This window comes from Lissotriton helveticus, chromosome 5_1 (assembly GCF_964261635.1).
Source record: "Lissotriton helveticus chromosome 5_1, aLisHel1.1, whole genome shotgun sequence".
Lineage (NCBI taxonomy): Eukaryota > Metazoa > Chordata > Amphibia > Caudata > Salamandridae > Lissotriton > Lissotriton helveticus.
This window is the reverse complement of record NC_136065.1, coordinates 1,920,125,233-1,920,153,211: the sequence shown is the minus strand read 5'-3', so window position 1 is coordinate 1,920,153,211 and position 27,979 is coordinate 1,920,125,233. Positions and strand designations below refer to the sequence as shown.

Below are 27,979 nucleotides of genomic sequence, written 5' to 3'. Positions count from 1 at the left end.
TTATTTGCATATTTGGAATTTACAGTAGTAGAATTTCTACATTTGCCCATTTACAGTTTATTGTTTAGTTATGTAGAAAATATTTTTCCCGTGCAGAAAGTTCTTCTACGCCCCTGATAAACATGGTAGTTTTCTGCATACTCACTCAGGAAATGCACATACTACCAGGAGCGGCCAGCACAGGTAAGAGCGGGGAGGCGGTGGCGTGGGGCAGGGAGGGGGGGTTGGTGGGGGATTCGACAGACAACAGGATAGGTAAAAGAAATAAAAAAATAAAAAAAACATTTACCTGGTGCTCGCCGCATCGCCGATTCGGCAATGCGGCAAGTGCAAGTTAAGTGGTTTTATTTTATTTTTTATTTTATTTTACCTATCCCACTGTCTGTCGACTCCCACCTCCTCCACACCCCGCCAGTCACTCAAGGACACTGGCAAGGTTAAAATTCGCCAAATTCTAATTCTGTGTCTGATGAGTGTACATTTTCAGTGGGAAAAACTAGATTTCTTTGCACACCAAATTTGAATTAAGATACACAAGACGCCTTGAGTATCAGTCCCATAACGAAAAGTAGAGCCTTTTTTCTACGGATGCTAGGAGCAGAATAAGGCTGACCTAGAAGAAAATCAGGAATTTAACCAATGGATTAATGGCCTTAAAAAGCTCCTAAGACATGGAAAGTGTCTGTTATAAATCATGTTTTTCAGTATGTTTCTATTAGGACAGGCAATCAGTACAGGAGTCCTCAGGCATCAAGACTTCTCCATAGGCGCCATGGCACATATATCATGGAAGCCAGGGTAGCTAACCTGCTTGTGATAGTCAAGGTATGCAACCACAGGTCAGCCCCACAACAAGGGCGTCAATCTCCAAAGGTACCCTTGTCCACTGCACCTTACCACTACCACCATGCCACCAGGGGTGACTACTCCATAAGGGCGGAATAGCGTCGCCCCACTGCTTTCTCGCAGTGCGAGAAGTAGAATAAAATGGAATTTTAAATACCATTTTATGTTTCGGCTTCTCGCGCTGCCAGAAAGCAGAACGGTATTCCTGGTTGGGAGTGGGCGGGTGAGCGGGACAGGGAGGAGTGGCTTGCCTAATGCTGTTGACCCTAACTGTTTGGTCAGCCCTCTGGGGCTGACTAAACCAGTCATGCGCACTCTGCATTTTCTCTATGTAGGCTGAATGCACCCTACGTAGAGAAAATGGCCTCCCTACAGGCTCCCGGTTTGGCGTCGTCTGCACCAATCACAACATTGCCAATGCAGCGTTGTGCTTTGCTTAGGGGAGGGGAGGGAGGATGCCTGCTTCCTGACGCGGGACCCAGCCAGGAGCGGAGGTGGCGACAAAGTTTTTTTAATCCTCCCACGCGAATACCAGCGCGAACCCCCACATGAACCACAGCCAAGAGTCATGCGAGCCACACAAATCTCACCTTGAAATCAGGGGCTCCATTTTACGAGTTCTGTTTAGAAGCCCAGAGTCTCAAATGAGAAACTGAAGAAAGTTTCTTTTGTCTGCATTTGGTGCGCTTACACATACAAAATGGGTGCCGGTGCAGACGACGTGCTTATTATTTTTTGTGCGAAATTCCAATACTTTCCTTTATCGTAATTACATGAAATGTTGGGAATATTGTATGAAATTACACATAATACAATCCATCATTTAATCATATTTTACTACGAAATGCATCCTTGCATTAACTTTTGATACAAGGGTACATTTTACACTAAAACAATTGGCACACAATTCAGTCTATTGGGTTCCGGTTGTTCGCAATATTCGAATTCTCCTGTGCTATAAGTTTTCCATGAACTGCGGCATAATTACATTACGCTATGTGCATATTGGCATTATTTTGTGTAACAAGCGTAACATGAAACTCCCAAAATGACACCCTGCCCAAGCTCTTATGTGTGAGAACAGATGCAAAAGCTAAATGTAGCATACAAAGTAATATTTAGAAACTGCAATGTGTGAACGGGGTGTACATGATAGTAATAATTGATGGAATTGATAGATGAAAAAAGAACTATTGGAAGTGTACTGTGTTTATATGGATCCACGACAGGCACAAGTGAAGGAATAATAAGATAATCCGAAGATGAGTATTATATTGATTAGATTGATTACATTCAAATGCACGCTGTAAAAGACTTTGTTGGTGCATTCTAGAACCACTATGGTTTGACACCACGCTCACCTGTGACCAAGGCGTGGACGACGCCGAAACGCGTAAGGATTTTGGGCGTGAACTGCCTATGATGAGATGAATAAATGTCAGCTGCTCCTTAAGCCAATGTTGGGCTCTTCTCTTTTTTCAGTGGTAAACCCGCATAACTCCAGGATCTCCATTCCTGGCAACTAGCCCGCCCTGCAGGACCGGCGGCCCCCCGTAAAGTGGAGGTGTTTTCATGAATGTTTAATGAGGGGGCATGGACCGCTCTCCGTTGTTCTCCAGCTGAAATGGACTACCGAGGCAATATGGAGACTATGGAGTGAAAGGGAGATGAGAGAGGAAGATTCCTTTCTTTGGCAACATGGAGTGGAGAAGTGTGGCTCAATGGTTAGAAGAGGCAGACCATGAAGCAGAGGTCAGACCCGGGACCAGTTGAGCCCAAAATGTCCACGGACTTGATAATTCTCGCTTCGGTGCCTGCTCGAATCACGGGTTCACACTCTGCAACTCCGGGCAATAGCTTGCTTAATCTCCACTATGGCCCCCTGCGGCGGGATGCCTGGCTTTCACCTTGGGGGTGCCCAGTATGGGTTATCTCACAGAGAAAAACCAGGACGGGTTCCCAAAGCAAGCGCTTAGAGACCGTTGGTGAAAATGCGCTATATAAATATAAATTACAATTACAACATCGCGGGAGCGGCACTTATGTTAATATCATGGGACAGTAATCTGCACTCTGCAGCTTCTACTACTCAGGTGCACCTTCCGTGAATATTACTGCACAATTTGAAATAAATCACGCTATTGAGCAATAATTGAACATTCAAATGCACGCTGTAAAAGACTTTGTTGGTGCATTCTGGGACTACTATGACTTGACACCATGCTCACCTGTGACCAAGGCGTGGATGACGCCGAAACGCGTAAGGGTTTTGGGCGTGAACTGCCTATGATGAGACGAATAAATGTCAGCTGCTCCTTAAGCCGATGTTGGGATCTTCTCTTTTTTCTGTGGTAAACCCGCATAACTCCAGGATCTCCATTCCTGGCAATGAGCCCTCCGTGCAGGACCGGCGGCCCCCCGTAAAGTGGAGGTGTTTTCATGAATGTTTAATGAGGGGGCATGGACCGCTCTCCGTTGTTCTCCAGCTGAAATGGACTACCGAGGCAATATGGAGACTACGGAGTGAAAGGGAGATGAGAGAGGAAGATTCCTTTCTTTGGCAACATCGCGGGAGCAGCACATATGTTAATATCATGGGACAGTAATCTGCACTCTGCAGCTTCTACTACTCAGGTTCACCGTCCATGAATATTACTGCACAATTTGAAATAAGTCACGCTATTGAGCAATAATTGAACATTCAAATGCACGCTGTAAAAGACTTTGTTGGTGCATTCTGGGACCACTATGGTTTGACACCACACTCACCTGTGACCAAGGCGTGGATGACGCCAAAACGCGTAAGGATTTTGGGCGTGAACTGCCTATGATGAGACGAATAAATGTCAGCTGCTCCTTAAGCCGATGTTGGGATCTTCTCTTTTTTCAGTGGTAAACCCGCATAACTCCAGGATCCCCATTCCTGGCAATGAGCCCGCCCTGCAGGACCGGCGGCCCCCCGTAAAGTGGAGGTGTTTTCATGAATATATATATGTATATATATACAGTCCATGAGCCCAGGATGAAGTGCGCAGAGCACGAAACGCGTCGGCTGGACTTTTGATAATAACTGTTGGAGAAGTCTTTTTGAACTGCATACCAGCTGCCATTAAAATTGGATGCAATACTTACTTTCCTGTGTGGGGCCCTTCTGTTTGGAGGTAACTTCGTGTGTTTATATATATATATATATATATATATATACATATATATATATATATATATATATATATATATATATATATATATATATATGTATATGTATGTGTGTTTGTGTGAGCCTTCCCCACTGCAATCCTTCAGTTAGGTTAACGAAGTAGACCCGATATCAGTGCAGATTTCTTTATTGTAGACCCGTTTTGTCCGCCATGACGCGTTTCAGCCTCCAAAAGACCTTGATCACATGACTCTTACAAGAGGAAGTGTAAAAGTTAAAGTGCTAGGTGCATTATAAAGTACACCGTGGGCAATAGACATAGAAGAATCTTATGTACATGATTGGCTAGACCCTGAATAAAGTTCTGTTGTACACTGATAGCAAAAACAAATAAGTCACTAAACATAATATGAGAAACATCATTGGATGCTAAGCATATTTTGAAATGACACTGCTGTTTCAGGAAAATCAGGAAATTCATGAAGTAATCATAAATAATAATCTTAAGAATTATATACCTAAGAATTCCTACAAGTTACACCGATGCTTGAAATCATGTGATATACAAAAAATAAACCCCCAGCGGGTGTTAATTCAATAATGTAAGCAGGGGGACCAGAATTTTACTATGATTACATAGACTATAAAGGAGATTGCATCACATTCTGATTGTGTGCTACATATGCGCAGAATACGCAACATTTCCCGGAAGGGAATGCTGCGTATAAGGTGTCCTGGATGGTGGCTAGTAGCGTGCAACATTGTGTTGCCAGCAGTAGGCTTTCTAAATAATCTGGTCTCCTATCTGCTGTTATGAATGAAGACTTCTACATCTAGAAAGCATACATTGATATCACTGATATGGCCTGGGAAGTGTAGGTTGAGAGAGTTGTTATTGATCACATTGATGAAGTGAAGGGCCTGCTGTTCAGAGCTCCTACAAATTAAAAACACGTCATCAATGTATCTATACCAATAACCCACATGTTGAGCAAACTCCTCAGCTAGTTGGCCATGGAGGACCTGCTCCTCCCAGAGCCCCATGCGCAGACAGGCGTAGCTGGGGGAGAAGCGGGCCCCCATTGCAACATCTCTGATCTGCTGGAACACCCGGTTGGAGAACATGAAAAAGTTGTTGTTAAGACAAGTGGAAATCACAGATACCAGTATCAAGTTGTGAATGTGAAACTGAATGGGCCTGCTTCATAGATAATACTCCACTGCCTTAATGCTTTCTTGATAGTGTATGCAAGTATAAAGGGATGTGACATCCAGTGTCATTAACATGTACTCATCCTGCCATACAACAACATTTAGTTTACGCAAAAAAGCACCAGTATCCTGGACGAAAGAGGGTAAAGATTTGACATGCTCCTGCAGGAAAGAGTCATCATATTTGGAGGTGTTCTCAGTAAGGTTTTTTCGTGCTGAAATGATAGGCCTGCCTGGCGGTTTTGTAGAGTTCTTATGTACTATAGGTATGAAGTACATAGCGGGGGTGACAGGGTGGTCATTTTTTAAAAACCTAAATTCATCTTGACTTAAAAGACCCACACTCTTCCAGGTTATCAGTTTGTTGTAAAAGTCATATCATTATTGTTTGACTGTCCTGATGTCACTTCTTTTATAGCACTGTCGATCATTGAGTTGGTTGTAGGCCTCCTCAAGATATATTTCACGAGGCCACAACACAACATTTCCTCCTGGCGTACTATAATGTTATCACTTAGCTGGATTTTTTTCATGAGTTGTATGTAACATTTGTTTTGGGATGTGTTTTTATGATGAACACGATTGGTATTTGAACATTGTCTCTTTAATTCCACTGTTACCAGTTCATGAAAAATGTCCAGGTTATAGTGTAGCATTATCGGCGTGAAGGTGGACTTAGGTTTGAACTTGGTGTTGCTGGATTTGATCAAAGCGATTTGTTCTCCGCTAGGACCACTGCAAATATTTTCATCATGTAGAGATTGCAGGTCCATTAAGAGCGGGAATTCTTTGACAGTTAGAATGGGTAATTCGCCAGAGGACAGGTCCCCTGCATCAGCCTTGGTACATGCTTTGTTCCCTTTGAGATGATGCAACTGGCGTAGTTTTAATTTTCTGTTGTATTTGAAAAGGTTGATGCAGGTGTGTGCATAATCAAAATTGCTGGCAGGGCTAAAAGATAACCCTAAAGATAAAATTTGGATTTCTGATGCGCTCAACAGGATGTTAGTGAGGTTCATGACAGATTGTGATGCCATGTTATCAGCAATTGGCACTTCTTTTTTGCTGGTATTTGGTTTTCCGCTTGTGGTGGCACTGCCTTCTTTCCCGACGTTGTCGGTTGATTCTTTGGTGCCTTTGGTGTTCTGCTTCGAGGTCATAGAGTAGATCGTCGGTCCTGGCGCAAGCAGTCCACCTCTTGTGCCAGGGAGAACCTGGTAAACCCAAACCTTGAAATTTGTCGTGATGATTCATTGTCCGATTCGTAAAATATTGCTTAACAATTCAAGCATACTCGATATCTGGACCACCTAGTTACTCAACCTGGTCCCTCGGTAACTCCTTTGCCCTTATTCAGATAGAAAGTTTCTTATGTACAATCATTGTATAAGTGGCAAAGGTTTCGTATACAATGATTGTTTATGTTGTAACACTTAAAATGGATGAATGGCACGTTTTAGTACTGTGCCATTGATGCCGGACCGTTTCGACAGGGTCTCCAAAGGGCTGGGTGGTTTGCCGCAGATAGGTAAATAAGGATGAGTAGGCAGGCCTCTCCTTCGTCTAGGGCCTTGAGAATATCGTTGGTGACGTTGAGCATAGCTGTTTCCGTGCTACATCTTTTCTGAAACCAGATTGAAAGGTATCAAGGAGGTTGAACTCATTAATGTGATTATTGAGTTGGAGAACACATTTCTCTAATGTTTTTGCAAGGAATTGGGAGCTTAGAGATAGGTCTGAGGTTGTTAAGATCATTAGGGTCAGCCCCAGGTTACTTGAGAATGGTTGTGATTTGTCCTAGTTGAAGGGAGTCTGGGACACAGCCTGAGGTGAGAGAGGCCTTGATGATTTTTGCCCAGAAAGGGGAGATGGTGTGGTTGAGTTCTTTTATGATTGTGGAAGGGAGGGGGTCTGTGGTGTGGGAAGGTTTTAAATTGGAAATTATATTGAAGACCTCGTTTTCCGACATTAGCTCAAAGTCAGATCAATGCACATTTTTTTGAGCTGGAGGTAGGTCTGATTGTCCTTGTTAAGAGCTCTTTCCGAGTGGTCCAGGGAGGTTGAAGGGGGGCAGGTTAAGGGGGAAAAGGGGTTAGCAGTTTGTAAGAAGGATTGATCAATTTTAGAGACTTTATTTGTGAAGAAGGTGGCAATTTCTTCACATCGCTCATTGGTGGCTTCGATTTCTTGAGACGGAGTGCAATTAGTTTGGCTTTTAAAAATGTTAAAGAGTTCGCTTGGTCTGTTTTTCGCTAGATCTAGTTGGCTGCGGAAAAAAGATGCCTTTTCATCGAAGATGTGTTTTTTGTAAGACCGTCGAGATGATCTAAGATGTGTTAGGTGCAGGGATGAGGGGTTTTGTCTCCAAGACCTTTCTGTTTGTCTGAGTTGGCACCGTTCATCATTCAGCTCCATGTTAAACCTGGGTCAACATGTTACCTGGGCCTCAGGTGTATTGGAACAGGTAGTAGTACTTTACATTGTTAAGGAGGGGAAGATGAAGGGTGGACGGGTAAACTGTCCCAGCAAGTTATACGTCCCCCGACTCGTCGACAGATTGGAGTCAGTCCGAAGGCAGTTCATTGTGGGGCAAGACCTCAAGCTAGTGGAGTCTGCACTTTCCACAGTATTAGTCCTCCAGTAGTTTAACAACCCACGAGTTCGTTCTCCTTCCCCAAGAGTCGAGCACAGTATTGGCGCTGCAAGCTATGTAGGCCACCGGGTGGCGCTGCAGCAACGTTTTACCATTGCTTAGCCCGAAAGAATATGAAATACTGGGGATGCTCTATGATTGAATGTCCTTTTGGGGGAGGAGAATAGAATAGACCGATGCCATATTGGTTTCAAACAGTGCTTCGCGGTGGGGGATCATGGGTAAAATATGTTTATGGTCAGAATTGTACACGTGTCAGTTTGTTCAAAACGACCGAAAATGTTGTCGCACCGCAAGTATTATATTTTTAGATACATTGACACAAGAGCTTTTAAGCTCGGTCAGCCTTCCAGACCTGCAGCCCGTTATGTCTCCTATAGCTACTGCTGTGCCCAAAAGAGGGGCAAAAGGAATGTCAGAATGGTTTCTGGCTTGTTCCATCCAGGAGTACCTTGTACTAGTGTCCTCTCTTTCTTGATGCTCTTCCTCCACGGTTTGAAGAACCTGGAATAAACAATCAGACGGGGTAGGTTGCACATGCCCCCTGCTCTATATGGCTAATCTGTAAGCAGAATAGGATCCATCCACAGAAACTCTTCCTGCCCGCTATCCGTCCAGAGGGAAATGGGTGCTCTGTAGGCATAGTTCAGCTTATGCCAGGCAAGCTAGGAGGAAATCAACTTTTACTGAGGACGGGAATTCGTCCGGAAAGGCTTGTGGGGATTCCACTTGACCAGAAACCCCTGGAAGTCAGTCTGTGCACAAGGCTGGGTGGTGGTGACATTGGGGTAAAGCACGGGTGAGAGGCTGCTCGTAGTGGGGATTCAGCTAGCTGAGCACCCTGTATCCCCCAAGTCTGCCTTATCTTGCTGCCGATGGGCAGCGCCCCCATTTTAAGTGGCTCAGACTCTTTCCGAGCTCGGCGTCCTGGGGGAGCTGTTGCTAAAGAGGAGGGCCCTGGTCACAGGAAAAGGGGTGTATCAGAATGCCTGTCCACTGGTTTCTCCCGTGCCCATCTGTGGTACTTATTGGGAGAGGCCTTCTTCTGCTCGCCTGTGGACGGTCAGGGGCGTGGGAGATGGGGGTCATGGTAAGTGGGAATTACACAGCGGTTAAAGATCAGTGTTCAGCATCCCCCAAGCTCTCCCTCGGTGCCGACTGATCAATTTTCGTATAACCATGGACTTGCCACAGAATCCCCCATCTCCAGCATGAATTGCAGATAGAAATTAAATAAAGTCATAGAAGTTATATCTGAAACAGTTCAACAGTTACTAAAATGCAATGACATGAGTTCATACGCAGTGGAAGGCCCTTTCCAAACGTTTACTGGTCTTTCTTTTTTCCCCTTACCACGTATATAGTTATTAGATGTGAAACAGGTGCTAAGGTGGGGAGATCTCTGGCAGTATTTCCAGGTTTGAAAGTGCATGATGACGGGAAATAGTATCCCTATTTGGGCAACATTTTCCATACTAGGTACTTTGCTGCGCATAGTTTAGGCAGCGCTATTACAATAAATACTATACGCGCCAGAGGCACGTGATGACCAGGGAAAAGCAAGATGGTAGATTTCAAGAATGCTTTAACAGACATTCGACTGTTTATCAAGTTAAGGGGTTGTCAAACGCCAGAGCTCCTCAGCCACTTAGATGTCAAATAGGTGCAGTGAAAATTACCACTAAGGATGGACTAAAAAATCATAGGTTTATAAAGGTCCAAAATACACCCTCAGTCGACTGTCCCTTAATCGGATTACATTGTGCGGTACAAGAAGAACTATCATATTCATTCACCTACATCTCATGTTGATATACAATTGGGAATTGAATACTGCAGAGGGAGGGACACAACCATATTTCACCCGGCCACAAAAAGTGGAAGGTCTGCAATATTACATACATCCTCCAGTTACCTGCAATATACCTGCACGCCCATTTCTCACACCTCCATGACATCCCGTAGGTGCAGCACCACAAGATTAGGTTAACCTTCCCTAGGGTTGGAGTCCTCTTTGTAAGATGGGGCTGGATTTCACGTGAGTCATAAGGGGGAAATCAGTGTTCTTGAAGCAAAATAATTAAGCTGGCAGGGAGCTCATTCTTATGGCAATTGGGGAGTGAACATTTGTGTCTTTATATATCTGGCATGGCAGTATCTGTCTGCGTTACCCGGGAGCTAATCCGAATTGTGCGGCCTGGGGAGATGTGCAGGGAGGGAAGGGCCCTGCAGCGTCAGCCAGGCATGTGTTCCAATGAGGGAGTTTGGGGTGCCTCCTTCCAGCACAGCTTCCCAGAAGAGCCGATTTGGTGAAAAGGAGCACACTGAGGGTGGAAAAGAGCTCAAGCATTTTAGTTATCTCTCATTTTAATTTCTCCCAAAGCACAGCCAGTCATGTTGTACTGGTTGAGACCAGCGTGATGTCATTATCTGCTGGGCCGTTTTTGTCACAGCAGTTTTAGAGGCTAAGATGGACCGGTGCCCCAGCACGGTGCAGAGAGGGAGCCTGAAGCTCGGAGGCAGGCATACTGGCAGTGTCATGAGAAGTTCCATGGAGGGTTACTGTTATGGATGGCCAGGGATAGAGGAAATAACATTGTCGCAGCCGTCTTCAGCCGGGCTAGCTTGAATCCAGTGGCAAAGTGAGCAAGGGACTCACGTCTGAGCATACCCTGCCAACTTATGGCGAACAAAGCAAAACCAAAGGAAATGATGGACGGAGCGTTGACAATACAAGCACTCACCCCCAGTCAACTGATCTGGGTTTAATCCATCACCACAGAGTCCCTCATTTCCTTTGGTTTTGCTTTGTTCGCCATAAGTTGGCAGGGTATGCTCAGACATGAGTCCCTTGCTCACTTTGCCACTGGATTCAAGCTAGCCCGGCTGAAGACGGCTTCAATGCCAGAAACCGCTCCTGGGAAGCTTGTTTCCGGTCCAGGGAATGCATGGCTTGGCAGTTCGGGCTGGACTGTTCCCATGAGGCACAGGGTCAGACTGATTTGCATTTGGCCATGTCTGAACTGGGGTGGCAGAGTGGGCTAGAGAATGGTGATGGATTAAACCCAGATCAATTGACTGGGGGTGAGTGCTTGTATTGTCAACGCTCCGTCCATCATTTCCTTTGGTTTTGCTTTGTTCACCATAAGTTGGCAGGGTATGCTCAGACGTGAGTCCCTTGCTCACTTTGCCACTGGATTCAAGCAAGCCTGGCTGAAGACGGCTTCAATGCCAGAAACCGCTCCTGGGAAGCTTGTTTCCGGTCCAGGGAAGGCATGGCTTGGCAGTTCGGGCTGGACTGTTCCTATGAGGCACAGGGTCAGACTGATTTGCATATGGCCATGTCTGAACTGGGGTGGCAGAGTGGGCTAAAGAATGGTGATGGATTAAACCCAGATCAGTTGACTGGGAGTGAGTGCTTGTATTGTCAATGCTCCGTCCATCATTTCCTTTGGTTTTGCTTTGTTCGCCATAAGTTGGCAGGGTATGTTCAGACGTGAGTCCCTTGCTCACTTTGCCACTGGATTCAAGCAAGCCCGGCTGAAGACGGCTGCAATGCCAGAAACCGGTCCTGGGAAGCTTGTTTCCGGTCCAGGGAAGGCATGGCTTGGCAGTTCGGGCTGGACTGTTCCCATGAGGCACAGGGTCAGACTGATTTGCATATGGCCATGTCTGAACTGGGGTGGGAGAGTGGGCTAAAGAATGGTGATGGATTAAGCCCAGATCAGTTGACTGGGGGTGAGTGCTTGTATTGTCAACGCTCCGTCCATCATTTCCTTTGGTTTTGCTTTGTTCACCATAAGTTGGCAGGGTATGCTCAGACGTGAGTCCCTTGCTCACTTTGCCACTGGATTCAAGCAAGCCCGGCTGAAGACGGCTTCAATGCCAGAAACCGCTCCTGGGAAGCTTGTTTCCAGTCCAGGGAAGGCATGGCTTGGCAGTTCGGGCTGGACTGTTCCCATGAGGCACAGGGTCAGACTGATTTGCATATGGCCATGTCTGAACTGGGGTGGCAGAGTGGGCTAAAGAATGGTGATGGATTAAACCCAGATCAGTTGACTGGGAGTGAGTGCTTGTATTGTCAATGCTCCGTCCATCATTTCCTTTGGTTTTGCTTTGTTCGCCATAAGTTGGCAGGGTATGCTCAGACGTGAGTCCCTTGCTCACTCTTCCACTGGATTCAAGCAAGCCCGGCTGAAGACGGCTGCAATGCCAGAAACCGGTCCTGGGAAGCTTGTTTCCGGTCCAGGGAAGGCATGGCTTGGCAGTTCGGGCTGGACTGTTCCCATGAGGCACAGGGTCAGACTGATTTGCATATGGCCATGTCTGAACTGGGGTGGGAGAGTGGGCTAAAGAATGGTGATGGATTAAACCCAGATCAGTTGACTGGGGGTGAGTGCTTGTATTGTCAACGCTCCGTCCATCATTTCCTTTGGTTTTGCTTTGTTCGCCATAAATTGGCAGGGTATGCTCAGACGTGAGTCCCTTGCTCACTTTGCCACTGGATTCAAGCAAGCCCGGCTGAAGACAGCTGCAATGCCAGAAACCGGTCCTGGGAAGCTTGTTTCCGGTCCAGGGAAGGCATGGCTTGGCAGTTCGGGCTGGACTGTTCCCATGAGGCCCAGGGTCAGACTGATTTGCATATGGCCATATCTGAACTCGGGTGGCAGAGTGGGCTAAAGAATGGTGATGGATTAAACCCAGATCAGTTGACTTGGGGTGAGTGCTTGTATTGTCAACGCTCCGTCCATCATTTCCTTTGGTTTTGCTTTGTTTTTTTGGTCAACCCTAGAGGGCTGAGCAAACAGTTAGGGCCCACAGCATTTGGGCAAGCCACTCCTCCCGACCAGCCCACTCGCCCGGCCCCAACCAGGCATTCCCTTCTGCTTTCAAAATACCATATTATGTTTCTGCTTCTCACACTGCGAGAAAGCAGTAGGATGCCGCCCCTCCACCCTAATGGAGGAGCCGCCCCTGCTTACCAGTAGGAATGACTTTGTAGTCCTTATGGCCTCAAGTAACAATTTCTATACATTGAATTACAGACTTTTATGACTCATTGTCGCTGTATAATAAGTCTGATTTAAAGGGCTTTCACAGTCTATATTGGGATGAGTAGTGCTGTATCATAGACAAATATGAGAAAGGGACTGACGTAAGATGTGGACAGTATTGGAGGGTGGTAGTGAGGGAATCCATGAAGAAGGAGTTCACACTGCACCAGCGCTAAGCCAGCCCAGAAGTGAATACAAGGTTTCTAGAGTACAAAGGTATAAGATTGACGGTACGGGGGAAATTGATTGATGCCATTTATGTGAGAATGCTTTTGACTCATTTATATTCAATAAGGAACAAGTACAAATAATGTGAGTAACTCATGCACTGCTGGAGCGGCTTTGTAGCAGAGGGTAGGTAGGATGTACCTAGAAATGACTATAATATTGACATATGAAGATGTTTTGTTTGTTGATAGCATATTATAGTTTAAACGTTTCCCAGATCAGTGATCAGACAAGCTGCTGCAGGCTGCGCCAGTGTTTACTGGATGAAGCAGGAATTTGAGAGGCAAGTTAGAGGGATGCCCTCCTTGCTGTGTGATGAGATGATCCAGTGGACATTGCTACGTGGGAGGAAAGGCTCAGATTTTTATATAATAAACTTAATTGACTACATACCACATGGGCTTTGGCTCAATTTTCCATAATAGACTGAGCTGAATTCGTTGTTTGGGATGCCTATATTCCTGGTTCTGTGGTATAGGTGATCATTACATTGAATTATGCCACAGTGAAGTACATCAACATTACCATCAGCAATGTGAGTCAAAGTGAAAGCGGAGATCCGATATTTCATTCATAATTTTGGCTGTGCAATCAGAGCTCTACATAGTCAACAAGATTTCGAGATCCATTGCATCCAAATGCCTGAAAACTGTTTGGTGCTCACATCATGGTTGCAATCTGTGTTTTCCTGCTCTGATGTGTTTATTTTATTTGAAAAGTTTTATATAGTGCTGGCTAGACCCGGAGGTATCGGAGCGCTTTACAATAGGGTCTGCGAGTTACAGGTTACATATTTACACAAATTAAATCAAAGAATCACTGCGGGAGGAGGGGGAGTGAAGGACACATAACGGGGAAACGAGGAAAACAACGTCAGATGAGGTAGGTGACGGCCGAAGGGGTGGAAACCCGGGCCAGATTCCTCTATAGCTGCGTATGACAGCTCCACCAGGCATCGACCAAGGTTGCTCGTGCACCGCAGTAAGTACAACCAGTTTTGGCATCCGCCCAGGGGGCATCGTCAAAGATCCATCGAAAGTTCCATCAAAGTTCCACTAAGCATGGGCCCTGTTGATTCGGCTCTTTGGTTTGTACAATGATTAGGGTTTCAGTCCGGGGGGCATCCACAGCAGGGCGAGGGGGGGTCAAGGATGCAAAGTTTGGATGCGAGCAGCGTTGAGATAAGGAATGGTTTACCAGGTCAAAGACAGTGTGGCATTTAGTATTGCAGGGGCCCTGGCTGGGCGGACAGACGTTAGTTAGAGGAAAAGCTGGGGGGATGCGAGCACCGTCATTTTGTGGGGCATCAGGTGGCGAGTACTCGGTAGCAGCAGAGAGGCAGGCAAGGACCAGGATGTGCAGCAGGTGGAATGGAGACAGGTCGCAAACCACAGTGACAATGAATGGACAGTAGCTAAGAGATCATGGTAATTAGAGATAAGCAGATTTTGTGGAGCCACGGGTGGAGTGTCTTCGACAGGGGCTGGGAGGCAATCTAGTTTCTGGGCCAGTCAAAAAGGCCTCATAATACCTAAGGACGGTGTTTCGCCGTCGGGATAATGATGGTATTTTTCCAACTGCAGTTCCATGTCGGCCTTTCCCACATGGAATTGCTGTCAGAAAGTGTCTTTGGAGGCCCCTACAGGGTCCCCTTACCCTCTGGTCCTCCGCCTGTGGCCCTGCACCGTGTAACAGGCACCACGAAATGCCTGACACACGGTGCAGGAATGTTTCAAAACTTCCATTTTTCAATGGGAGATTTTGCTGCTGGCGATTTTGGCCAGCCGCAGAAGCTCCCATTGAAAAATTGAAGTTTGCGACCGCACCATATGCAGAGGGATTACGGTGTTGGACCCGCCGACCTGAGGTCGGTCGGTTCCCAATTGGCAGTGGTGTCGAGCGGAGGCAACTCTGACCGACATCGTAATCTGGGCCTAATTCAAGTGAGTTCAATTTTGTTCTAAATGGCAGGAGAGAGGTAATTTTCTCGTAATGATTTATAGAGGCAGAAAAAAATGTTTGTGGTTTTGGGAATTCTGATCTATAGAATGTGCATTAACATAAACCTTTTCTATAGTTCCTTGCAGCCGCGTCAGTAGGGGAGTACCTGCCGGGGCGGTGACGTAGGGAGGAGGAGAGGCAGGGTGGGGGGCCGTAATCTATGGATAATGGACGTTTACAGGTAAGTAAACATGTAAATCAATAAAACGAATTTCGTTGCATGCACTGCATTGCATTTAGGGATGCAGTGCACACAACGAAATTCGTTTTATTTATTTATATGTTTTCTTACCTGTAAACGTCCATTATCCATAGATTACGGCCCCCCACCCTGCCCCTCCTCCTCCCTATGTCACCGCCCCGGCAGGTACTCCCCTACCGACTGCGGCTGGTCCTTGTTAATATTTGTTGATAAAAACACCATTAGCAGAGACCAGGGAGTTGCCTAAGCCCTATCACTGACGTTCTCTATTTTGTTCACTTCATACACACACTCCCCTTAAATGGTCGTTGCTTTCATCTTTGGCAGGGCCTATCATAACATGCCTACAGCCATGTCTGTCTGTTCTCAATGCACAGATTACACATCTCCTACTCAGGAGAGTAGTAGCCATTCAGCAGCATTTCGCATGGCTTTAATGTGCAGCAAGACCATATTCTTAAGTTAGGCCACAATATACCACCAGTACTTGATTAACTATCCTTTGCCAGTGATTGATGCCTTGTAAAACATTTCTCACTGAGGTATTTTACTACCTTTTTGAGACCTGTCTGTAATTTTGCGATGCAACCTATGTACTAATATGCCACAGTGCACAATTCAGTCGCAGGGGTGCCTAACGATTCTTATTAATCAGTATTTACAACCACCTGCGATTGGCTGCAAACACAGGGATGGTTACCTGCAAGGAACAGCAGACCTCGTTCTCTGTGCGTGCATTCAAAAAAGAGAAAACAGCTTTGTAAAGCATCACATGCGCCCCAATGGAACTGGTGCTGCATTAAAAAAAGGTATTTTCCTGTTTCAGAATAGTCACTAGAACAACTAGTGCTCCAAATGAGGTGGGCAGACACAATCACAAAAGGCAATGCTGTCCAACGAACGGGAGTTCTGTTACTTTCCTCAGGGCCGTTTTTAGTGCTGGTGGCCCCCGGTGCGACAATGTTTGTTGGTGGCCCCTCATCCATGGTGGATGTGGTGACCACCACCACGGGTTCCCTCTCCACCACCTTTCAACAGTGTCCCTCAAGGCTCCATAACCACTCTCCTTCAGATGCATTTATTTATTTATATAGCACCATTCATACCAGTGGAGGGTGTCAGACCACTTTGCATCATACACACATTACACAGATGACAATGAATAAGACAAATGTAAATCAGTGTGTAGGAAATGTTACATAATGCAGAGGGCTTCAAGGTGTAGGAGTCACACATCATCCATACTGGTAGGCAGTATAGTTTATGGGTGCTCGATCGGGAGAATGACAAACTCAGAATTGAGAACGGAATTACATAGTTGGGGTTTCTCGTTAGGAATCCATTTCTACCCAAATTAACCCTTTTTGCAACATTCATCTATGCTTTAATCTATACTTTGCAGCGTGCATGCAGCTCTTTGATGACAGTTAATAATTCACTGTTCTATATCACAATTTTTTTTTTCCGTATAGACTGCAAGTAACAAAAGGATCTCTCTTAGAAAAGCAGCAACCCACTGACCTATTTACATTATAAGCACTTAGCGAAATGCATGGCATTTTAATCATCTGATCAGTCAAAACCTCAACTAGACAAAACTCGATCTCTCTCCAGGAACAACATTAATCACCGTAGTTATCGTGACATTTTTATTGCTACCTGGAAATTGCTGGATGCAAGGAACGCTGCAGCAAGTGCTTTTAAAACCAAAATAACCTTGCAAACACGGTGCTCCCTGAACTCACCACCTGGTGCAGTTGGCCCTGACTGACCTGCTTTGAGAAGTTCGTAACTTTTCAATGGTTTGTGACCACATTAGCAATCACTGATATGTTTCATTCTGAATCACAATTACGAGCTAATGGGGCACTCCTTTCACTTTCCTTCCTAATTGTAAATCACAGTTAGTGGGTAAATTAATTTTACGATCCCAAAAGGCCATTTCGAATAAAAAAATGGGTTTAGTACAGTTTGAAATGTCACTTTGCTGTCACAAACCCTGCAATTTAAATTGCAGGGCTTGTGACCACATAATTGTTTCGTAACCTGACTCTATTTTTAGTGTAATTGTTGCACTTATGGTGACAACTTTTACTATGACTGTGCTTAGATTGCATTCCTTAAGTATTGTGTCTACCTACGGATGACAATTGCTTGCTAGCTCTTGAAATTACACTTTTATATGCAGCCGGCAAAAGGGCTCAATGTGCTAAGAGCCAGAGGTGGAGTGATCAGTATGTTAGATTTTGAATCACCGCATTTCCAATTCACTCCTTCATCTTTCCAAGGTCGATAGAGTGACCTTAAATTGTGAAACATGTCATTTACAGCATTTGTAACCAGCAGAATTGCTTTATAGAGCACAATATGCAAAATATACCATTGTCGCAGGTGAAGTTGACTCGAACCTTTCACCAAGGAAAATTAAACAAAATGATTGTCTAATACGTGCATACATTTTCACCCATTTTTTGTTTTGTCACACTTTTTAATTGTTTCTAATTGTATGAAATATATGTTAGGGTTTTAAGGGCAGGGCAGCACAATACTTTATGAGTGAGTGAGGAAATATATCGTTTACTGGTATTTCGATCCACCGGATCGATCTTTTCATTCCCCCGCCCGCCATCTTGCATCTGTTTGCTTCTCACTTGTGATGTTTTAAATCAGGGGTTTGCAACCCTATTCAACGAAAGTGACTCTAAGCTACTGATGTTATTGTTGTTGTAATAGTGACCACATCAGACTAGAATACATCAGTGGCCATCATATGCAAGATCACCAGCAGTGATTAGCTCAATGCCCCAGACACGTTGCCTGCAGTGATGTAAAAATAAAATGTTGTCATCCTGCCATGCCTATACATTAGTAATACATAACAGCCAATGCTGCAATGTCTCTGGCAGCAAGTTAAAAATATTAGTAATACATCTCCCCAACACCTCATAATTTAATAAGTAAAATATCAGCTTGAAATATAGTTTGGAATTTTAACCATTTTCTTCCAATTAGTTTATGAGTTCTGGAAATCCACACAGTCTCGTTTCCAATATGTGATTTTGAGTTTTGGCATTTATATATTAATTCAAACAAAGGAAAAGCTTCTAATTTAGCGGCTGGTCTGCATTCAGAAGAGTTACTTCAAGGTAGCTGGACAGCTAGAAGCAACTCCCGAGCTACTTGTTGGAGAAGTCTGTTGAACACGTCAGGACAATATATGCCTGTTGAAGCGTGTGCTCCCAAGCACAGTGGGCATAAGAGTGAGAAGGTCAGAGTTCAAGACTTTTGTTTTCATTCCTTCTACATTAGGCAAATGCATCAATATAGAGACTAAACAACGTTCTTTCCCTATTTTATATAATAATCTAAGTGTGCCCGTGTAAGGAATGTCTCTACAGAAGACAAAGTTTATGAGGAGCCTGGGAAAACAGCCCATCTTTTACAACACTCTCTAAACAAATCATTTCTATGGGGCATTCTAGCCAATTCATTGGTTGCTACAAGGGCAAGGGCTATATATGGTTGTATGTCAGAATATTGATAACGAAAATATTGCCCGACAGGAATATAGTGGCCTAAATATCCTGGCCAAAATTGTCACCAGATTAGGAGTAGATTTTATCTTCTTAAATCCAATAGGGGGAGATTTTTGTAAACAATATTAAGGACACAATATTTTTGTCAAACAATATTTTAGCCACAACATTTTATTACCATGTACCATATTCTTGAGTAAATCAGGAATCAATTTGAAAAAAGGCAATGAATTAACAAATGGCAGAATTTTTCATTATGTGCTGAACAGTATTCTGTCTGACCTTATTGGCAAAAACCACAAATGTGATGAAATGCAATGGTTGATGATTAACTAGTATGTACTTTTTCCATGAAGGGGGCAAGTCTGAAAGAAACTGTTATAATAAGTAAGAAATGGATAAGTAGTCTCAACACAGTACACAATGCTTTGAGTGAGTGAATCGAATAGTCAGTCTTGATCCAGTGAAAGTGAGGCAATGTTCAGTGTTTCCCACCCATTGTGCACAGTTAGAGCTCTAATGCTACAAAGTGGGCTCTATAGAATGATTCCGGTTTTTGCGGGACACCTACAATTCACATTATTTTCCACAGTAGATTGAGAGAACTTTTTAATTATAACAACCTCTACAAATTGAACACAGAGACTTACGCAAACATTTGCTTGTTTCTTATAACAACATTCAAGTACCAAAACTTTAGCTGGGGGTGTGAAAATTGTTGCACCTTTTAATATCCGACACCCCGAGGACCGATAAAAAGTTGTGTCTCTAAAATATCCCGATTTTGCTGCACAAAGTAATTACCAATACATTTTGGCTTCCATGAGTCCACCTATTCTGATCCCTGTACAAACAGAGCACTGACAGAATATCCGAAACAAAAGTATTTTGTGGACAGAATATCGTATGAAAAAAAATAAGGGGTCACTGTTCCTAAGAGAGAAAAAAGAACAGTTGGTCTAAGGAATAGGAAGAAGAGTCAGCATGACTCTCATGTATTACCATCACACATCCCAAGGGATCATAGGGCGGTTGCCCCTAGTGGGGCTGGCGCTGCAGTACCCTACAGGTCCTCCGAAGGGTCGCTTTTGAGGAGATCTTTTGAGTTCTCGCTGTATTATGCGTGTGGGGTAGTGCTCAAAGGGTGGTGAGTGGGTATTAAAATGACTAGAAGATATCATTGCTGTATCAATTTAATAGGTGGATTTCTCTGTCATAAGTAAAAAACCAGAAGGTTGAGTTTGCTAGAGGGTTATAATGGCCCTAAGTAGCTAGGTGTAGATATGTGTGGTTATGATTTTATATTTATTGGGTCAACATGTTTCGCCCCCCTAATTGTTTCAGGAGGAGATCCTTGGCGCTTCTTCAGGACCAGAAATAAAAGTAGGTGAGTGGAAGTGTATTTAGGGCGGCTTCCCAAAAGTAGAGTAGTGCCACCTGTTACATCCTTATTCTAGTGATCCAATCTAGAACGACAAAAAAAGAACAGGATAGGTGGAGAGAGAGAGAAACATAATTGTCATCATGTATCTTGTGTAGGGTGTCTTAAACAACCAAAAGGTCCTATATCATTGGACCGCCTTAATATTTCTGGTACCAAAAAGGTTACCAGACATAGCTGCGGAAAATAATAAGAAAAATACATCACTGTTGGTTAAAATCGGTTAAAAACATTAATGAGTTAGTAGCACCCGACAGGAAATAGTGTCTCACCACCTCAAAAGTGTAACAATTAGGTCAAGGTGTGAGTGTGTCATGATGATTACTATTGTTAGGTCAACTTAGAGAAAATATAAATATGGTCATGCAGTTATCATAATTATGCAATCGTACAGTAATTTGAAATCCACACAGTTTCCTTCCCAATATTTGATTTTGTATTTTGGCATTTATATATTCATTCAAACAAAGGAAAAGCTTCTAATTTAGTGGCTGGTCTGCATTCAGAAGAGTTACTTCAAGGTAGCTGGACAGCTAGAAGCAACTCCCGAGCTACTCGTTGGAGAAGTCTGTTCTAAATCATGTTGTAGTATTCTGGGTTTAGTATTTATATTGCTGCACTTCTCTGCATCTAGCTACTCAGCCCATACTCCAACTGCCAATCCTCATACCAGTCACACAAGCATTCCATCCATGTCAATCACACTCACATTCTAACCTGGAACAGTTGGAGTATGGGCTGAGTAGCTAGATGCAGAGAAGTGCAGCAATATAAATACTAAACCCAGAATACTACACATGTCTTTGAAATGAACACGTCAGGACAACTGACAAGCCACATATGCCTGTTGAAGCGTGTGCTCCCAAGCACAGTGGGCATAAGCGTGAGAAGGTCAGAGTTCAAGACTTTTGTTTTCATTCCTTCAACATTAGGCAAATGCATCAATATGGAGACTAAACAACGTTCTTTCCCTATTTTATATAATAATCTAACTGTGCCCGTGTAAGGAATGTCTCTACAGAAGACAAAGTTTATGAGGAGCCTGGGAAAACAGCCCATCTTTTTCAACACTCTCTAAACATATCATTTCTATGGGGCATTCTAGCCAATTCATTGGTTGCTACAAGGGCAAGGGCTATATATGGTTGTATGTCAGAATATTGATAACGAAAATATTGCCCGAAAGGAATATAGTGACCTGAATATCCTGCCCAAAATTGTCACCAGATTAAACACGACTGCTAGTTAAAAAACATTCGAAATTCACTTAAAAAAACAAAGGTTATAGGGACGTTATAGTTAGGAATTAACATTTTTTTTAGCATAGAAATTCACTAAACAAACCAAAGGTTTCAGGAACGTTATAGTTAGGCTGACATTTCACTCGTATAAAACCAGAGAAATTCAGCCTTTATAGTTACCTGAGTTAACTATAACTTGGGCCCCCACAATGCACTGATTATGACCTCACATATTACATCAGTCATGACATGGTCAGTGACATCACTGATGACATCATCCACAGAATCTCTGACACACCCACTCACCCTCATAAAACCTTTCATACACCCACTCCAACTTTCACACTACCATTCTCAAAACCATTGACATACTCAAACCAGTACTTACATACCTACTCACTGATCCATAGGTCTACACACACATTCACTCACACCCATACAGCCACTCATACACCCACTCACTCACTAATACAGCCATTAATATATCCACTCATACAGCCACTCACACACAGTCGCTCACAGAGCTACTCACACACCTACTGGTCATCTATGGAGTCAATCATACAGCTATTTACACACCTATACATTTATACACACACTCATTTATTCATACAGATACTAACATATACTCACTTACCAATACATTCACTGACACAAGCACACACTTACCCAAACGACCACTCTCACAATCACTTGGTCACACATACAGTCACTTATACTCCAGCACTCACCTATACCGCCTTTCACATATGCAGTTACTCACCCATACACCACTGACACATCCATTCATTCACCAACACAACCCCCTACAGACAATCACTCACCCATAGAGTCCCACACACACTCACTCACTAGCCCATACAGCCACTGACTCACCCACTCGCTCATCACCCACCCATAGAGACACTCATACACCAAAAGAGGTACAACCAATCACTCACCCATTCAGAAACTCACATACCCAGTCACACACCCATGCAGCCACTTAGACAGCAACTGACAGATACAGACATTCACACAAGTCATTCACTCATACATTCACTGAGATGTTTAATTATTTACTTAGTCAGTTGCTCACGCACCCACTGAATCATCCAATCAGTCACTCATACAGCAACTGATTCACCAATACACCTTGGTATGTATATTTAACACTCATAAACTTTTTAGAAACACCCATAGTCACTGGATGATGTCATCAGTGATATAATTTGAGATATAAACAGTGATGTCACTGACCATGTCATGAGTGATGTGCATTTTGAGGCAGAGTTTATCTAAGAGACAGACCAAAAAATAGGCATTTCTAAAGGAAACTCATACATCAATTTAAAGAAATCCTGAATGTCTAAGTAGGTGTGGCCCACATAAGGAGTGTGCACCCCTATCATATAATCAGTTATTCCCCTGTCAAATATATTCATTCTCCATAAGTGGCCACATGTAATTGTCAACCTCTGCTGATCAATCAGACGCTTGAAACCCGTTTTTTTGTGGATTTGTATGGGTGAAAATGCTGTTTTTCGGATGGTCAACAATGTGTGCATTAGAGTGAATGATTGTAGGGATTGATAGAGCTTGTGGGTGAATGCGAACTGAATCAGTTGGAAGGTGAATGAGATTTTATGGGTGGATAAATGAAAATGAGTGAGTGTTATATGAAAATGAGTGAGTGTAAGGACTGGGGTGACTGGTGGGTATATCGCACAGGGAAGCTTAATTTGAAGGGGTACTATGAATGATTAACTTACATTTACTCATAAGGTGAATGAACGTAAGTTAATCATTGAATGTGTGTGGGTGAGTGTGGGTAAGAAAAAAAGTTACTTACCTGTAACTACTGTTATCCAGTATTGGTATCTTTTCATAGATTCACATGCTTGAATCATTCCCCGTTGCTGAGGCGGGAGTCCCACGGTAAATTACAAAAGTAGTGCCATAAGTAAATAACAGTAGTAGGCTAAAAGAAAAAGGCCTCAGGCCTAAATCTTAGAAGCCTATCTACATTATTATAGTAAAAGAACCAAAAGTTCGCTCCAACCAATCAGCTACCAGCACCCTCTAGAACACTCCCAGTAGAGTCAGTTCTCCTCAGATTTTCTTAGCACAAGTGGGAATTGAGATTCACCAATAATAAAAAACTGACTCGCCGGGGAGGAGGGTGGGGGCATGTGAATCTATTAAAGATACCAATACAGGATAACTGTAGTTACAGGTAACTTGTTTTCTTATCCAGTATTGGGCAGCCGCGGGCCGTGGAGGGAGTTACCGTGGGGCAGGGAGGCGGGGAGGGGGAGGGACCTAAAAACCGGCATATGGATAATTGCAGGTAAGTACACAATTTAATTATTAAAACGAATTTCGTAGTGCGCACTGCATCGCAAAATGCGATGCTGTGCTCGCTACGAATTTCGTTTGGTGGTCACTTTGAAGAAGGAGAAGGTTCTAGAGGATTACCTCTGAAGTCCTTGACATTTCCTGCCTCCTCTGACCTGGCTTTATGCTGGCTGCATAATCAAAGTTCTTTTTGTGTAGGAAGGGCACAGCCTATCCAGTTGCAAGTGGGCCTGTGCCTGCTCCGCCTGCCCACCTAGCAGTTGATGGCTGATCCAGGCACACCTAATTCCTCAGTCATGTGACCAAGGAACAGACTGCAGACACCAAGGGGCAGATTTATGTTAACTGGCGCATCCCCAGGGATGCGCCAGTTAATGTGCGCCACAGTGCGCCACTGCTCCGCCACCCATGGTGCGCCGCATTTACAATGCGGCGCACCATGGTGCAAGGCAGTGAAGATGCGTGACGCATCTCTCGGCGTACGGGTGGCGCATTGCAGGAGTCATGTCGCAAGTGTGACATGACTCCTACAATGCATGGTGCGTCACCCTTACGCCTGCTCCAAGCAGGCGTAAGTAATTGACGTAGAAAGTGACTGAGTGAAATCTCATAGATTTCACTCAGCCACTTTTAGGAGGCGTTCCTGCGCAGGAACGCCCTCCCCTGCGCAGGAACGCCTCCTTATGGCGCAGGGGTTTCCAACGTGACGCATCTCCTAGATGCGTCACGTTGTAAATAGGGTGCATTATTTGCGCCGCCGTTGCGTCACATTACGTGATACAATTGCGGCGCAAGGAGGCGCAAGGGCCTCATAAATCTGCCCCCAAGTGGTTAGGACAGAAAAAAGCCAACTTTCAAAAAGGGGCATTTTCAAAATAGAAACTTAAAATCCGACTTTACCATTATAGAGGATTTGTAATCACAATTTCTCAGACACCAAACATGAAACACTAACCTGTTCCCAATCAAACGTTAGCACTTATTAAATGTAATTATGCAATCTAATGTTAGCCTATGGGAGAGGTAGACCTCAAAATAGGGAAAAACGAATTTAGGAGCTTTTTCTACCAGTACACACAAAAGTTAAAAGTACATGTCCAACATTTTAAACACACTGCACCCTGCCCTATAGGCCGTTTAAGGCCTACCACAGTGGTGACACATATGTACGGAAAATTAAGGTTTAGGCTTGGCAAAAGGTTTATTTTGCCAAGTTGAATTGTTAGTTTAAAACTGCACACACAAGCGGTAGTGGCAGGCCTGATACATGTTTTAAGGGCTACTTAAGTGGGTGGCACAATAAGCGCTGCAGGCCCACTAGTAGCATTTAATTTACACCCACTGGGTGCATGTAGTACCACTTTACTTGGGACTTACAAGTAAATTAAATAAGCCAATTGGGTGTAAGCAAATGTTACTATGTTTAAAGGAGAGAACACAAGCACTTTAGCACTGGTTAGCAGTGATACAGTGTGCAGAGTCCTAAAGCCAGCAAGAGCAAAGTCAGCTAAAAAAGGAGCCTGGAAGGCTAAAAAGTTGGGGGAAAACCACACCAAGGATGTCAAGTCCAACATCCACCAATTTATTTTATCAAGTGTCGATAGGACATTTGTGACACAGGGACATTCCACCATAAACTAGGGGACAAGAGCCTGTTTGGGTTGGGAACTGATACAGGGAGTATTTGATCCACCCAGGCCTCAGAGACCAACACACACTTTTCTGAATAAAGATAATGCTTCATGATATTGCTACCTTCTAGTACTGCAACATCTCTTGAATTTCTCTTCAGAATTGCCCGGGTGACCTTCAGCTTTATAGGCAATATATTTGGTATATTGAGCCTTAACAAAAACTATTTGGACATATTTTTAACATAAACGTTTTTAGCGGGTAGCCTCACCCAAACTCCTCCTGGAGAGGGGGAAATTTACCTTCTGCCATCTCTCACTGGATGAAACATGCATCTCATACTAAACACCTACTGGGATTGCCTTTGGATCCAAACCCAATCTTGTTCAGTCACGGATTAGCTATCAGTAGTGATGCAGGTCATGTAACACTGTGACCCTTGGGCTGTGAACTATTTTACTTCCTGTTTTGGATTCTAATGTGTGAGAGAGGATACAGTAACACTTGAGATGTTCTGGGAGTTTCAAATGGTAGGGTCTTCTCTGGTCAGTTCCATTTGGTGGGATCCTCATGAATTGACGTTCCTACCTTACAGCTTCCTTCTCGTTTATTTCCAACTCCAATGAGGTTGTGTTTTACTACCCAACCGGTGGAAAGGGGCGGAAGTATTCCTGGAAGATCTTGGTCAGCTCTAATAGTGAACACCAGAATCTTGAAACCTCATCTAACATGCAGAGTGGCTTGCATGTAAGCCCATGCATGTGCAATGGATTTGGATTCCATAGCCTGATTCCAGGAGGAAGGAATGCTGCCAGGGACAAGCGCCAAGGAATTCCTGACCGACTGCCAACAGCCAGAACATGACACTCACAAAAAAAGGCTGACAAATGTGGTTGGCAATCTGTATCTTCTTTTCTCATTTGGTCAGGCAGTGCTTTAGGTTAATCATGGGGGTTTGCGATAGGCCCTGGCCTAAGCAGCTACGGGTGGGTCAGAGTTGGATGCTAGATATCAGGCTTGTCTGGTAGCAGGGCCAGCACTTCTAGCCAGGTCTAGTACCTCAGACAACTTATGCCTCATGCCAGAAATCTGTGTTTGACTCATGGTTACAGGTTCAAATCCTAGTGGGTCCACAAAGCCTTTCATCATTTATAGATATTTTCCAGCTAGATAACAATTAAGATTTCTTATCCTGCACTTAAGATGTCTCAAACACTGAATGTGTGTCTCCGAATGCACATGTGAAGTTATATGAAAGCAGTCGTACACCACTAGGTAGGGCCAAATCTCAAGAACAGCAAGAAATAATGCCTGTTTAATTAAGGCACAAGGTGCGCTCTACTGCCAAAATGCTATGTTGCCTGGAGTGGGCAAAAATCCATATCTGGGAGTTGACTTTCTTTTTCTTTTGCTGGCTGCAGCAAACGACACAACACCCGATTTTGCCAATAAGTGCAGCAATATCATATGCCCAAGCAATGCAGGAAACGTTTGAGCCTATGCTTTTTAACCATCTGCTCTTATGGATGGTGTGGAGACCAATCTGTGTACTGTTGTTCCCTTCTGTAATGGTACAAATAAGCAGTTTGTCCTGCCAGGGGGAAAAGTTGACACAGGGTTAGCCCTGGGCGAAATTTACATTACACTGGTGTAATCTCAGGTAAATTTCCATTATGCTTGTTTCACAAAATTCCTGAAATTATGCTACTTCACCCATCACGTAATTTGATGCCATTTACTGCAAAAAGTTTACACAAGCTCTCAGGAATAAGACATACAACCAGAATGTGTGCAGCTGCTGTTTGTAGTGCTTGTGATTTTGTTCCTATTTTTTGCGCATAATGCATCCTAGTGTCCAAAATAGAACTCAAGGATGAGAATTCCTTACACGGAATCTGTACTAATGCCTCCCTCTGGAGCTGAGAATGCAGCACCTTAACACCCTGAGTAAAGGGTAGCTGAACCTGGGCTGAAGAAGTAGCACCTGTGCACATGTGAATGTACTTAGGGATAACATATTTGATCCTCTACACCCATCAGTTTCAATCTTTTCTGAACTTCGTCTTTCCGTATTACTGCAGCATCTTGAACTCTCTTCTGTCCAGCTGCAGTTGATGTTAGCTTTTCTTTCAGATTAGTTTGACATTTTTCATAGTTGAAGGAGTCCTCAGATTTTTTAGTTAGCAACAAACTGTCAGGAGGTAAGGATCCTCTGTTACTACCTGCTTCGCACATGTTTACGAATTTGAACCAACGGAAAACCTGAAATGAAAATAATATTGAAATACATTACCAAATTACCAAAATTATGGCTAAACACATCATTATAGAGCTGCCATTTTGAAAAACGGAGAATGGGTTGCTCTGAGGAGTTATTTTCTGTCTTTATAAGACTACTAAACCCCCAAAGCCTCTGCCTTTTTAAAAATGTCATCCAGA

The 27,979-nt window shown here is 43.9% G+C and overlaps 1 protein-coding gene and 1 long non-coding RNA gene across 2 annotated transcripts in view; one reads left to right on the top strand and one right to left on the bottom strand.

The window, feature by feature from the left end:
• Positions 1-27,804, bottom strand: part of LOC144756029 (uncharacterized) — a 33,350-nt gene extending 5,546 nt beyond the window's left edge. Inside the window, exon 1 of the long non-coding RNA XR_013595007.1 lies at positions 27,763-27,804. This is a non-coding gene — a long non-coding RNA (uncharacterized LOC144756029). The remainder of the gene's footprint in view (positions 1-27,762) is intronic.
• IGFBP4 (insulin like growth factor binding protein 4) overlaps positions 1-27,979 on the top strand; it is a 324,466-nt gene that overhangs the window by 141,819 nt on the left and 154,668 nt on the right. The gene's annotated exons all lie outside the window — the stretch shown is intronic.